Source organism: Mus caroli, unplaced genomic scaffold, assembly GCF_978045245.1.
Source record: "Mus caroli unplaced genomic scaffold, Mus_caroli_1 scaffold_8, whole genome shotgun sequence".
Classification (NCBI taxonomy): Eukaryota; Metazoa; Chordata; class Mammalia; order Rodentia; family Muridae; genus Mus; species Mus caroli.
This window is the reverse complement of record NW_028227263.1, coordinates 111,571,242-111,583,374: the sequence shown is the minus strand read 5'-3', so window position 1 is coordinate 111,583,374 and position 12,133 is coordinate 111,571,242. Positions and strand designations below refer to the sequence as shown.

Genomic DNA, 12,133 nt, shown 5'->3' with positions numbered 1-12,133 from the left:
TGCGAATTCTCTCCTCCTGCTGGCCCTCTGTCCTCCTCATTTACCTCATCCTGTCTCTAAAGTGGCTCCCTTGTAAAAAGTGAGGCCTGTGTGGAGACATTGGTGAGAACCCTGAGAGAACTCTGGACACCCAGCTGTGCCCCTGACCGGCTCAGTTACCCCCTCATCTTCCAGGGAACCGCGATGATGTATGCTTTTTAAGCGTGTGGTTGTAGTCTGGAGACAACCTGTCAACCAAGGGTTTGGATCCAGGAGAGGCAAAAACCAGAATGAACTTGGAAGAGGAATTAAGGAGTTGGGGTCAATTGAGGTCAGCTGTTCTTTAAAACTGATGCTAAATCAGAGGTCCCCAAAGACCCCTGAGCAAGGAGGCTCCGCAAGCTGGGGTGAGCCTCACCTTCCACACACCCGTGGTCTTTAGCTTTTGTGCGTGCCCTCACAGGCACTGCCACTCATTAAGATTATGAAGGTTGAGGGAAACAACGGTCCATTAGTGAAAGCTGTGGACACAGGAATTCGTTAAGTTCATTTTCACTGTACAGGAACCAAAAGTGTTTCTTTGGGGGGAACTCTGAGTCTTTCTGTGCTTTCTTGTTCTCCTTCTAAGCCTTTTGTGATTATGCCAGAGTAGATTTTCCCAGTGAGTATTAAAGGGTTTAAAAAATCGGGTAATGAGGGGGCGGCAGTTGGACAGGTAGCTCCGTGGTTAAGAGTTCTTGCTGATCTTCCAGGGGACCTGAGTTCGATTCCTGCACCCAAGTTGGTTTATACCTCTGATTCCAGGGTGTCTGACAGCCTTTTCAGGCCTCCTCGGGCACCGGGCACATGTATAGCTCACATAGACACATGCAAGCAAAATACTTGGTGGCACATGCAAGCATCACACATAACATTGCAATTGCAAATAGCCCATGATCCAGGAAGAGGAATTTTTGAGTTTATGACCAGACCTGTACCACCATGACCCAAGGAAGAAAGAAACAAACAGAATGGCATGGATTCTCTCAGCTTCTTCAGTTCTCCAGCTTCCCCATGGGGTGGTTCTCTCTCTCTCTCTCTCTCTCTCTCTCTCTCTCTCTCTCTCTCTCTCTGTGTGTGTGTGGGGGGCAGCTACATATATACACACATATACATATGGTGTATATGTATACATATATATACATATATATACACACATGTATACACACATATATACATATACATACATACTATCTAAGCCAGGAATTCCATTTCTGGGTACATATTTGGAGTTTAAAGCAGGAGTTCCTGTACACCATTCACCATTATTGATAAAACATTGAAGCAATCAAAGCATCCTTTGGCAGATTAATGAGCAGCTGTGGTGTGGCACACTGGCCTGGGCAATGGAATATACTCAGTCTAGGAAGATGGACATTCTGATGTATGATGACACATGGATGAATCCTGAGAGCATTACCCAGGTAAAACAAGCCAATCACAGAAGACAGGTGTCATATGACTCCATTCAAATGAGGTGCCTAGAATAGTCAGCATCACACAGACTAACCTGCCTGCCCCTAGCAGGTGTGGCTGTTTTATCCCATGTGCATCAGTAGGAGTCAGAGAGGAGAGAGGCTATGTCTACACTCACTATTCTGACCTGTGGACATCTGAATGATCTGAAACACTCCCTGATAAAAAACAAGTCTGAGATGATACCAGTCTGGCACCAGGCAGGCCCAGATGGGCTCCCTGGACTGGGAGCAAGCTTGAGACTAGAAGACCCACACTTAGGACAACAAGACCCAGGCAGGGGCGAGCCCCAGACAGACGACCCTCACAAGGGACTACTTGGGCAGGCCAGGGGAAGAGCCTGAGATGACCACCAGTCTGGTACAGCACAGCCTGGCCTGAGGTGACCCCTGCCCTGCGTGGAATGCATGAGCAAGTCATAGCACGCCTGAGATCACTCCTGAGATGACCCCAGACACTCAGAGGCCCCAAGTGCTGCTGAGAGGAGCAAGTGATGCAGAAACGGAAGCAAAGAGAAACAGGGGATTGTGGGCACGATAAAGAGAGGTAGAACTGGGGACTTGAGCGTAGTGAGGAACAGCTTGGTGTATCAATGCCACCTGGGACCATGGTGGGGTCCTAGCCTGTGCTGCCACCCGGGCCATGGCTGGGTCCATGGCTCTGCAGCAGCAGGGGTCTGTTACCATCAAAGGCCAGGCAGACACCCCTGGGCTGGGCTGGGCTGCTGCATGGGACACGCTGATGTCTAAGGGCTGTGCATAACTGGCTCCACCCCTCACCTGGACATCATGGGAGAGCTGTCCCTTGTCACATGAGAGAAGAGAGCTTCCTAGCCACCTACATTACTCAGGAGAGTGGTCGCTGCACATTTTGGGAGTTGCCAGTGAGCTGGCTCCTAAGGACCACTCATCTCCTATGAGGTGGCATGGGTGAGGAAGAGATACCCTCCTCTCCCCTCCGCCCTCACCACCTGTCAGAACCCTGGGATCATTAAAGAAGGAGAGCTGGCCCTGCCCCTCACCAACTGCAGCATTGGGTGAGCAGTCCCTGCACCTTACCTGGACAGCACAGTAGACTGTGGGGGGTTAGGGTAAGCAGGCCCAAGGGTGTGAACATGAGAGGAGAACCAGCCCTGCTTCTTGTCTGCTGTGCAGTGGTATGAACAAGGGAGAGATGCTCTCCTCTCCTCCCTCATCCTTTGCCACCTATGGCAGTCAGAAGAGCTGACCCTCAGGGGCATGAGAATGGGAGAACTGGCCCTGTTCCTCACCAGCTGCAACACTTGGGAGAACAGGCCCTGTACCTTGCCAGGGCAGCAGTGTAGAGCTGGCCCTGAGAGAGCAGGAGAGCCAGCAGGCTGACCAGCTTAGATTCCTCTCAGGCCCAGATCCAGGGCTTTGAATTGGCCCACACCAGCACCTACCCCATAGAGGAGCTGCTGGAGTACATGAAGAGGCCGGTCCTACAGATTCAGGACTACAGGGTCTCCATGACACAGGGCGACAACAGGATATCCAAGAGGAGTCCCAGTGAGGGTCCAGTATTGATAGAGTTGCAGAAGCCAGAGGCCTCGGACCAGACCAATGAATCTTTGCAATGAACATTTGTAAGCAAAGACACATAAACAAAAGGGTATATACTGCAGGACATAGTGACACACGACAGCTTCCAAAAGGAGATTTTTTTTTCTCTGTTGAAGGTGGCAGGGTTTGCAAGGGTGGAAGGCCAGTATGAGGGGAAGTGGAGGTGAGTGAGGTTAGGTGCATGATGCGAAATTCACAAAGAACCAATAAAAAGGTTTTCTAAAAAAGAGTTTAAACTGTTAAATGTCATGTTATATGTCTCTTACCACCATTACAAAATTAAAATTTAAAATACTAAAAGCAAACTAGCAGTGTATATGGTTCTAACAGTATTTCCATGTAAGCTATGAGTAGGGTAGCCTCCTGAGTGGCTGCTGGATACTTAGGGCAGGTTCCCAGTGTCTCTGTCATCCAGGAGCCTTAGTCTTCCAGGGTGGGAAAGGGCAAGGCTCAGAGCAGAGTTGTGGTCACCGTGTCAAGTGCTCAGGCCATAGGCTACCTCTTAGCTGTGTTCATCTGCAGAAAGATCCATGGCCAAGTGTGTCTAGCCACATTCTTAAAGCCGTTGTCATCTGTTTACATTTTTAGTCCATTTATTTATGTTACGTGCTCGTGTCATGGGCACCCATTGGGGTCAGAGGACAACTGTGCGGGTCCCAGGGATCAAACTCAGATTATCACACTCAATGGCAAGCATCTTTAGCTAAGGAGCCATCTCTCCGAACCCCATTTCCACAGACCAGAAGCAGTAAAATCACCTTTCCTTCAATGCTGTGCAGTAATTTTAAAATATAGGCTTAGATAATAAGAGGAAATGTGTTTTAAGAGCACCATTCAAACATACACATATGCACATGCAAGTGTGCACCTTCACATGCGTGCACACACTCACACACATGCACTTGCAAACACACACACACACACACACACACACAGGCCTTTATTGTCATAGAATGTAAACACCGGGGTATCTTGGTTTGGATAACCTTCTGAATGGCAGCATCCTTCCATGTTCCCATACAAGGGTCCTCACCCTCAATTTTAGTTTCTGCCCTACGCAGAGAGCAGTGCAGTCGTGGATCTACCAGTCCCTCTAGGAGAAAACCCTCACCTTTTTTTTGTTTACAAGTCACCAGGTTTCACCTAGAGGGTAGGACTATTCCAACTCCCTCCCTCAGAGCCCAGAAGATCCTCACTTTCTCAGTGACTCTGGATTAGCTTATCTTGGTATATTACCAGCATCCCTCAAAGGTATTTCAAGCCCCGTGCCAGACCAGTGACAGAAGACAAGCATCTTGATAAAGCAAATCACACAGTTTTTGGCATGAGGATGTGCTGTGGTAACTGTGCAAGAACAAGAGATGTTTAAAACCCAGTGTGCATCAATTTATTTAATTTTTTTTGTTTTATGTTCTTGTTTTGGTTTGGTTTTTTTGTTGTTTTCTTTTGGTTTTTTGTTTTGTTTGGGTTTTGGGGTGTTTTGTTGTTGTTGTTTTGGTTTGGTTTGGTTTTTCGAGACAGGGTTTCTCTGTGTAGTCCTGGCTGTCCTGGAATTCACTCTGTAGACTAGGCTGGCCTCGAACTCAGAAATTCCCCTGCCTCTGCCTCTCAAGTGCTGGGATTAAAGGTGTGCGCCACCACACCCAGCGTAAACATCAATTTATTGCCAGAGAGCATATGAACTGTTGGGAACACAGCCCTAACAAACTTCCTTAGTGCAGGCTTGTACAGATCTTCAGCTTGCAAAGACCACAGCAGTCCACAAGGCATAGTGAAGACTACAGCCACCTACAGAGTGTATACTTCCATTTGCCTTCTGGAATTGTGTAGTCCTACAGGTAGATCACAGACCTGGCTGTCAGGGAACTCTCTATCTCTCTATACAAACCAGGCTAGACTCAAACTCATAGGGATCCACCTGCCTCTGACTCCCAAATACTGGGGCTCATGGCACAGGTGCCACCGTGCTCAGCTCTCTCCCTACTTCTGAAGATTTGTTTCCCTCCGAACAAATCACACCAACAACAAACCCCCACGGAAGAGGAAGGTGCGGTGTCTCCGCTGGGAACAGCACATTTGTCAACAGGACTTGACTCACTCCCTCAGCAAAGGGGTTCCAGGTAATTTTATTTTTTCAATTAGTGAGTCACTAATATCATAGCAGCCAAAATAACTGTGCCAAAAAGCTTCTTGGTGTCCGTCCAGCTCCTAAATTTGAAATAGCAACTAAGAAAAAAAAGGAAAAGGTAAGGCATTCCTCACTGGAAACACAAAGTCACTCTCCCACAGGCATCTCATGCCAAGTCCCTAGCTTTGTCCCTGGCACTGAGGGACAGAGTGCAGACTGAGGTCAGCAAGCGTGGACTTCCTTTCTCTACACTGGAGTGCTGTCCTTTTCATGAAAGAAATTATGTTTAAAACAAAACAAAAAAAAAAAAATCACACAGCACTCTGGATGCAGACGCAGGTGGAGCTCTGTGCGTTCCAAACCAGCCTGTTCTACAGAGTACTTTTTTTGGGTTTGTTTTTGTTTGTTTGGTTGGTTGTTTTGTTTTGTTTTGTTGAAACAGGGTTTCTCTGTGTAGCCTTGGCCGTCCTGGAACTCACTCTGTAGACCAGGCTGGCCTCGAACTCAAAAATCCTCCTGTCTCAGCCTCCCAAGTGCTAGAATTAAAGATGTGCATCACCACTGCCCAGCTAAGGTTTCTTTCCCGCCCCTGCCCACCCCGTGAAGAATAGAAGTGATCCCATTTGCTTTCATTTTGTTGGCAAGAGCCAAAGTCTAATTAGAATGTGCCAGATGATGTATGGCCATAGGTGACCATGAAGTTGTAAAGTTTAGGCACTAGGCAGAGAATGAGCCCACCAAGGACTGTTGTGAGTTCATGGAACTTGGGGTGGGGGTGGGGCTAGTTGTAGGGAGGATGACAGTGATGATGACGATGAAGGCAGCAACAGTTCTGAAATCACTAAGAAAACTGGAACAACTTTGGTGATGAATTCATTTTTCTGCTCCTGGGAAGGTTCATTTTGACTCTGAGATTGATATATATATATATATATCCTAAAATCCAGAGGCTCTATGGAGTCCTGCATCTGCATCTGCTCTTAGGACATCATACCACCCCTTCCTTCCAAGCACCTCTAGGTGAGACTCTCACACAGGGGAAAACCAAACAGAATTCTCCTTGCTCATCAAACAAAGCCCACAGGGAGAACTGTGTGGTTTGCCCTGGCCATTGTGGCTTCAATGGTTAATATTGATTACCAACTTGACAGTGTCGTGGGGTATCCACCAGACAGGACTACTTGGACTCAAGTTTAAGCCAATAGAAAGTCTTTATTAGTCAGCCAGGGATGACACTTGGTATTCTGGATCCCCGTATAACCTCAAGCCTTTCTCAGGCTGAATTTGTGAACACACACACACACACACACATATCTGGAGTTAGCATACTTCAGTTAAGAACAGTTAGCCGGGTGGTGGTGGCTCATGCCTTTAATCCCAGCACTCGGGAGGCAGAGGCAGGCGTATTTCTGAGTTTGAGGCCAGCCTGGTCTACAGAGTGAGTTCCAGGACAGCCAGGGCTATACAAAGAAACCCTGTCTCAAAAAACCAAAAAAAAACAAAAACAAAAACAAAACAAGAACAGTTAGCCAAAAGCAGAACTTCAAAAGTCAAAAGGCAAGGTCACTACATTTAGAGATCTTCCCAAAACTATGGACTTTGATGGTCTTTGTTTTGATTTTGGTAGGTGGTGCCATCCACATGCTGGGTTTTACAGCATGAATGGTACTTTCATCACGGAGTCAGTTGTGCTAAGGTCTTGGGGGCCAATTACAACAGGACTTAAAGTCATCTTCCTGCCTGGGAAAATTCATATTTTTTAAGTGCAGGTTTTGTCTTTTTTCTCATGCCACCTGTCACTGCTGTTTATTTGTTTGTGGCACAGTCTCACTCTGTAGCCCAGGCTAGCCTGGAACTCACTACTCCAGCAGTGTTTCAGTCTCTGAGTGATGGCATTCTGAGTGGCCACACCCAGGGGAGCTGGGCAGGGCCGGGCGATGGGGTTCTAAGGGTGGTAAGACCAGGCGTAGTCTGCGGTTCTGACGCTGCACGGAAGGGACAGGTAGCTGGTGAAAAATGAGGCACTGAGCTGGGCACGGTGACTCAAACCTGGAATCCAGCCCTGTAGAGGTTGAGGCAGGACAATCAGCTGTTCAAGACTAGCCTCGGCTATAGACAACAGAGCAACTTTGAGACCAGTCTGGACCACATAAAACCCTGTATCAAGAATAGAAAATGGGGGGTGGGGTGAAGTCAGGGCATGGGTGGATAGCTTAGCAATTAAAACACTTCCTACTCTTGCAGAGGGCCAGAGTTCAGTTCCAGTCACCCATGTCAATGGCTCACAAGCACAAGTCACTCCTGCTAGCTTCAGGACTGTCTGGTACGACTGACCTCCACCCACACTCGCATGCATGTCTCTATACATGAACAAACACACATACACACAACTACTTATACTCCTAATAAAATAAATCTGATTCAAAACCCACCTGTCGGGCTGGAGAGATGGTTCAGTGGTTAAGAAGAGCACTGACTGCTCTTCTGAAGGTCCTGAGTTCAAATCCCAGCAACCACATGGTGGTTCACAACCATCCATAATGAGATCAGATGCCCTCTTCTGGTGCATCTCAAAACAGCCACAGTGTACTTACATATAACAATAAATTCATCTCTGGGCTGGAGAGAGGAGGGTCAACAGGAGCGAGCGGGGCGACTTGAGTGAGGTGGGTTGACCAGGGCGAGCAGAAGCCCTAAATTCAATTCCCAGCAACCACATGATGGCTCACAAACATCTGTACAGCTACATTGTGCTCACATACATTAAATAAATAAATATTTAAAAACAAAACAAAACAAAACAAACAAACAAAAAACAACTGTCCTAAAGCTGAGAATCTGATCCATGCCACTCATCCCCTGGTATGGCGCTGACATAGTTCGCTTTGGAATGGTCACAGTGGTCTTCTTTTGCACCTGCATCATCTTCATCATCTTGGTTCATATGTAAGGCATACTCACCACACAAGAGTCACAAAGAGCACCGTCAAGCAGCACAATACGAGCAGCAATGGCAGCAAATCACCCTGCAGCCCAGAGCTCAGATGGACGCACCACACACGCGCGCATCAGCACTGTTAGCACATCTTCTCCAACTTATCCGATAGAGATGTCATGTGACCCATGCATGGGAGGCTATAGGGCAATATTTAAAGTAAAAGCAGGGCTGGGGTGTAGCTCTGTGGTACAGTATGTACTTAAGATGTGTGAGACATCACGTTTACTCACCGATACCAAACAGACAGACAAAAATAATCAAAATAATCGGGGCTAGAGAGAAGGTCCACCAATTAAGAGCGCTTCTACTCTTGCAGGGGACCTGAGTTTGGTACCAGCAGCACATTGGAAAGTTCACAACCACTTTGTCTCAAGCTCTGTGGGGCTCCGACACTTTCTTCTGGCCTCTGCAGAAACCTGCACACACACACACACACACACTTACTTAGTCATAGTAGATGTTAACAAAATTAATTAAATAATTAGACTTAATGATACAGTGTAGACAAATATGCTCAAAATAGTAGCATTTTAATATATAATCAGCATTTTCCAAATCTATACTCAACATATAACCAGTGTTTTTCCAAAGTAATAACGCAACGTTTTCATTTTAACATTCTCAGCCAAGGTCTCCCAAACCCAGTGTTTCTCCCTCACGTCTTCAGGCTCACCTCAGTTCCAGTGAGCCACAGCTCCACTGCTCAAAACCACAACCACCAGTGCTGAGATTGACAGCACAGACCTGTAGTCTCAGTTCTGGCAAGACTGAGCCAGGAGGAGTTCAAGGCCAGCCTTGGTTATATAGGGAGTTCACGACTAGCCTGAGATGCATTGTGGGACTCTGTCTCAAAACACTAAGGCCATAGTTATAGCTCAGGGATAGAGCACCTGCCAAGAATTTCCCAGTGAGAAGGTTAGGGGCGTGGCTTATTGAATATGTACATTGCAAGGACCTGGGTTCTATCTAAGGCCAGTACAGACAACAAGGATGTTCTCTTTCTCTGTCCCCACCCCACTTCTCCTTTCCTCCCTCCCTCCCTTCCTTCCTCTCTTTCTTTGTGTGTGCATGTGCATGTACATGTGTGTGTAGAGGAACTATTATGTTCTCATAGTTTGGGGAATACAAATACCCACCAGCAGGTATCAACAGGTAGAAATCAGTTATGAGATTAAGCAGGCCCCAGCTGCAGCGGATAATCGCAGATAGAAAGCCCTACAGCTCTTCTTTCTGGGTGTGAGAGCTCAAATGGTTGGCCCTTGATTGTGGCCCTGAATGCCACAATCTTAAGGCTGCACACACTCTGCTGAACTCACTTGTGCGCCCCCAGCCCCTCACCGGGGGATTCTAGATAAGTACTTCACCACTCAGCCATGTTCCCCCACCAGTCCTATAATAAAAGATTCTTCTCACCAAAAACTAATTTTACAACTTACTTTTTTCAAATAACAATAGTGCATACTCTGTAAGAATTCTTAGAGAAATGTAAATACAAATAAATAAAAACCACCCATAGCTGTTATTCAACAATCCACATCCCTAAGACATCAGTGTGTGTTTCTTTATGTGTGTCTAAATATCTTCACAAATACACATCTTTCAATATATATTATACAAATATGTGAGTTTTACTACTGAATATTTCAAATATACAAAAATGTGTTTTGTTTGTAAAATAATGAACACAGGGCTGGCAAGCTGGCTCAACAGCTCTTAGCTACTGTTCCGAGGAAATACCGTGACCACCACAACAGCAAAGGGTACTTTGTATTTTGTGCCCAGGACCCATATGGTAAGAGAGCACTGATTTCCACAAGTTGTCCCTTAACCTCCACACATGGGCCCTGGCAAGCTCAACCCTACCTCATAAGCACACAAAAGCATGGAACATTTAATAAGTAAAATGTAATCAAACAGGAAAAACAAAAAAGCCCGGTTTTATTCCGTTAGCCATTGCTATAACAAAATACCTGAAGTTGGCTATCTGTCAAGGTTAATTTAGCTCACAGTTTTCAGAATCTGAAAGTTCCAAGTTAGACAGCCCCTTTGACTCAGCCTTTGGTGTGAGCTTCGCAGCACATGGTGGCACATTCGAGAAGTGGGGATCAAATTGCATGGTGAGACAGGAAACCACAGATATCCAGGGGTCAGTCATAGATAGATAGATAGATAGATAGATAGATAGATAGATAGATAGACACATAGACATAGACATAGACATAGACATAGATATATGACTATACCAATTCCCATCTCTACCGATGATCATATGGGCAGTACCCAAGAGCTAAACACCTTCCTCCAGGCCCTGCCTCTTAAAGGTCACACCGCCTTCAATGCCATCACCCCAGAAACCAGGCTTTCAGACCGGATCTGACACAGATAGATGGAGGGTGTCGAAAACTACCTTGAATTCAAGGGGCCACGCCCATTAACAAAGGTCAGAATGCTGAAACGCTTTTTGTTGTCGTTCTTGTTTTGAGGCAGGGTCTTACTACGCAGCTTAGACTAGCCCCAAAGGCACCATCCTCCTGCCTCAGCTTTTTAAACTCTTTCACAATGACTACTATAGACTGTGTACATATGAAAATCTCTTACACACAAGCATTTAGACCATTTATTTATTGCCAAGACTGGTCTTAAATTTGTAGGTTGGACCCCCTCTGCCACCACCACCCTACCCTGCCCCTGCATGCGCCAGAACTACAGCCTAGACATCCAGCTACAGAATGGTTGTAATGCATTTAATAAATCTTTATTAATTCTTGGGGACTTCCTTACAATGCATTTTGATTCCAGCTCCTCCTCCCCTTAACTCTCCCCCGAGCCATCCCTCCTCACACTCCTCCCTCAACCTACCACTCAACTTGGTGCCCTTCTTTTTAAAAGAAAACACGAGTTTCTTTTTATGTGTACATATGTGTGTATGCCTGGGCATATGCATGTGCACCACGTATGTGGATGTGCCTACAAAAGCCAGATGCTGCTGCTGGGTCCCCTGAAACTTGAGTTACAGGTGTCTGCAGGTGCTGGCATCTGAACCCAGGTCCTCTGCAAAAGCAGCAATGCTCTTAACCACTGAGCTATCTCTCCAATGCCACACCGTGGTGGTTTGAATATGCTTGGCCTAGGGAATGGCACTATTTGGAGATGTAGCCTTGATGGAGTAGGTGTGGCCTTGTTGGAGGAAGTCACTGTGGGCTAGAAGCCAGTCTTCTCCTAGCAGCCTTCCAATGAAGATGAAGGTAGATCTCTCTCAGCTCCACCTGCACCATGTCTGCCTGGATGCTGCCATGCTCCCATCTTGATGACAATGGACTGAACCTCTGAACCTGTAAGGCAGCCCCAATTAAATGTTGTCCTTATTACGAATTGCCTGAGTCGCTGGGCATGGTGGCACACGCCTTTAATCCTAGCACTTGGGAGACAGAGGCAGGTGGATTTCTGAGTTCCGGGCCAGCCTGGTCTACAAAGTGAGTTCCAGGACAGCCAGGGCTACATAGAGAAACCCTGTCTGGAAAAACCAAAAACAAACAAACAAACAAAAAAGAATTGCCTGAGTCATGGTGTCTATTCACAACAGTAAAACCCTAAGGCACATACCCTCCCTCTGAAAATAACCAATCAAGTCCAGTTTGCTCTGCCTGAATCCTCCCGGGTGTAGGGCAACCCACTGGGCTGTGGTCAACCTCTGAGTGGCTATGAAGAAGTATTAAAAAAGTATAGCAAAGTAAAAACAAAATTCGAGGCTTTTGGGCCCAGGCTTGGGAGTGTAGCCTTTGTGGCTTAGTGCTCCAGGTACTGGTCATAAAACAGATAGCGACATTCCTTCCTCCACCCACCTGCTTCCTGGGTTCAATTCAAAGAATGGCACCCTGACCATTACTGGAACCTGCAATGCAAATGTGCTATCTTTAGGGGCTCTTAGAT

General features: G+C 46.6%; 1 pseudogene; it reads left to right on the top strand.

Moving 5' to 3' along the window:
- The first annotated feature begins 1,531 nt into the window (after positions 1–1,531).
- LOC115031665 (small nucleolar RNA SNORA17) lies at positions 1,532–1,656 on the top strand (annotated as a pseudogene).
- The last annotated feature ends 10,477 nt before the right edge of the window (positions 1,657–12,133 follow it).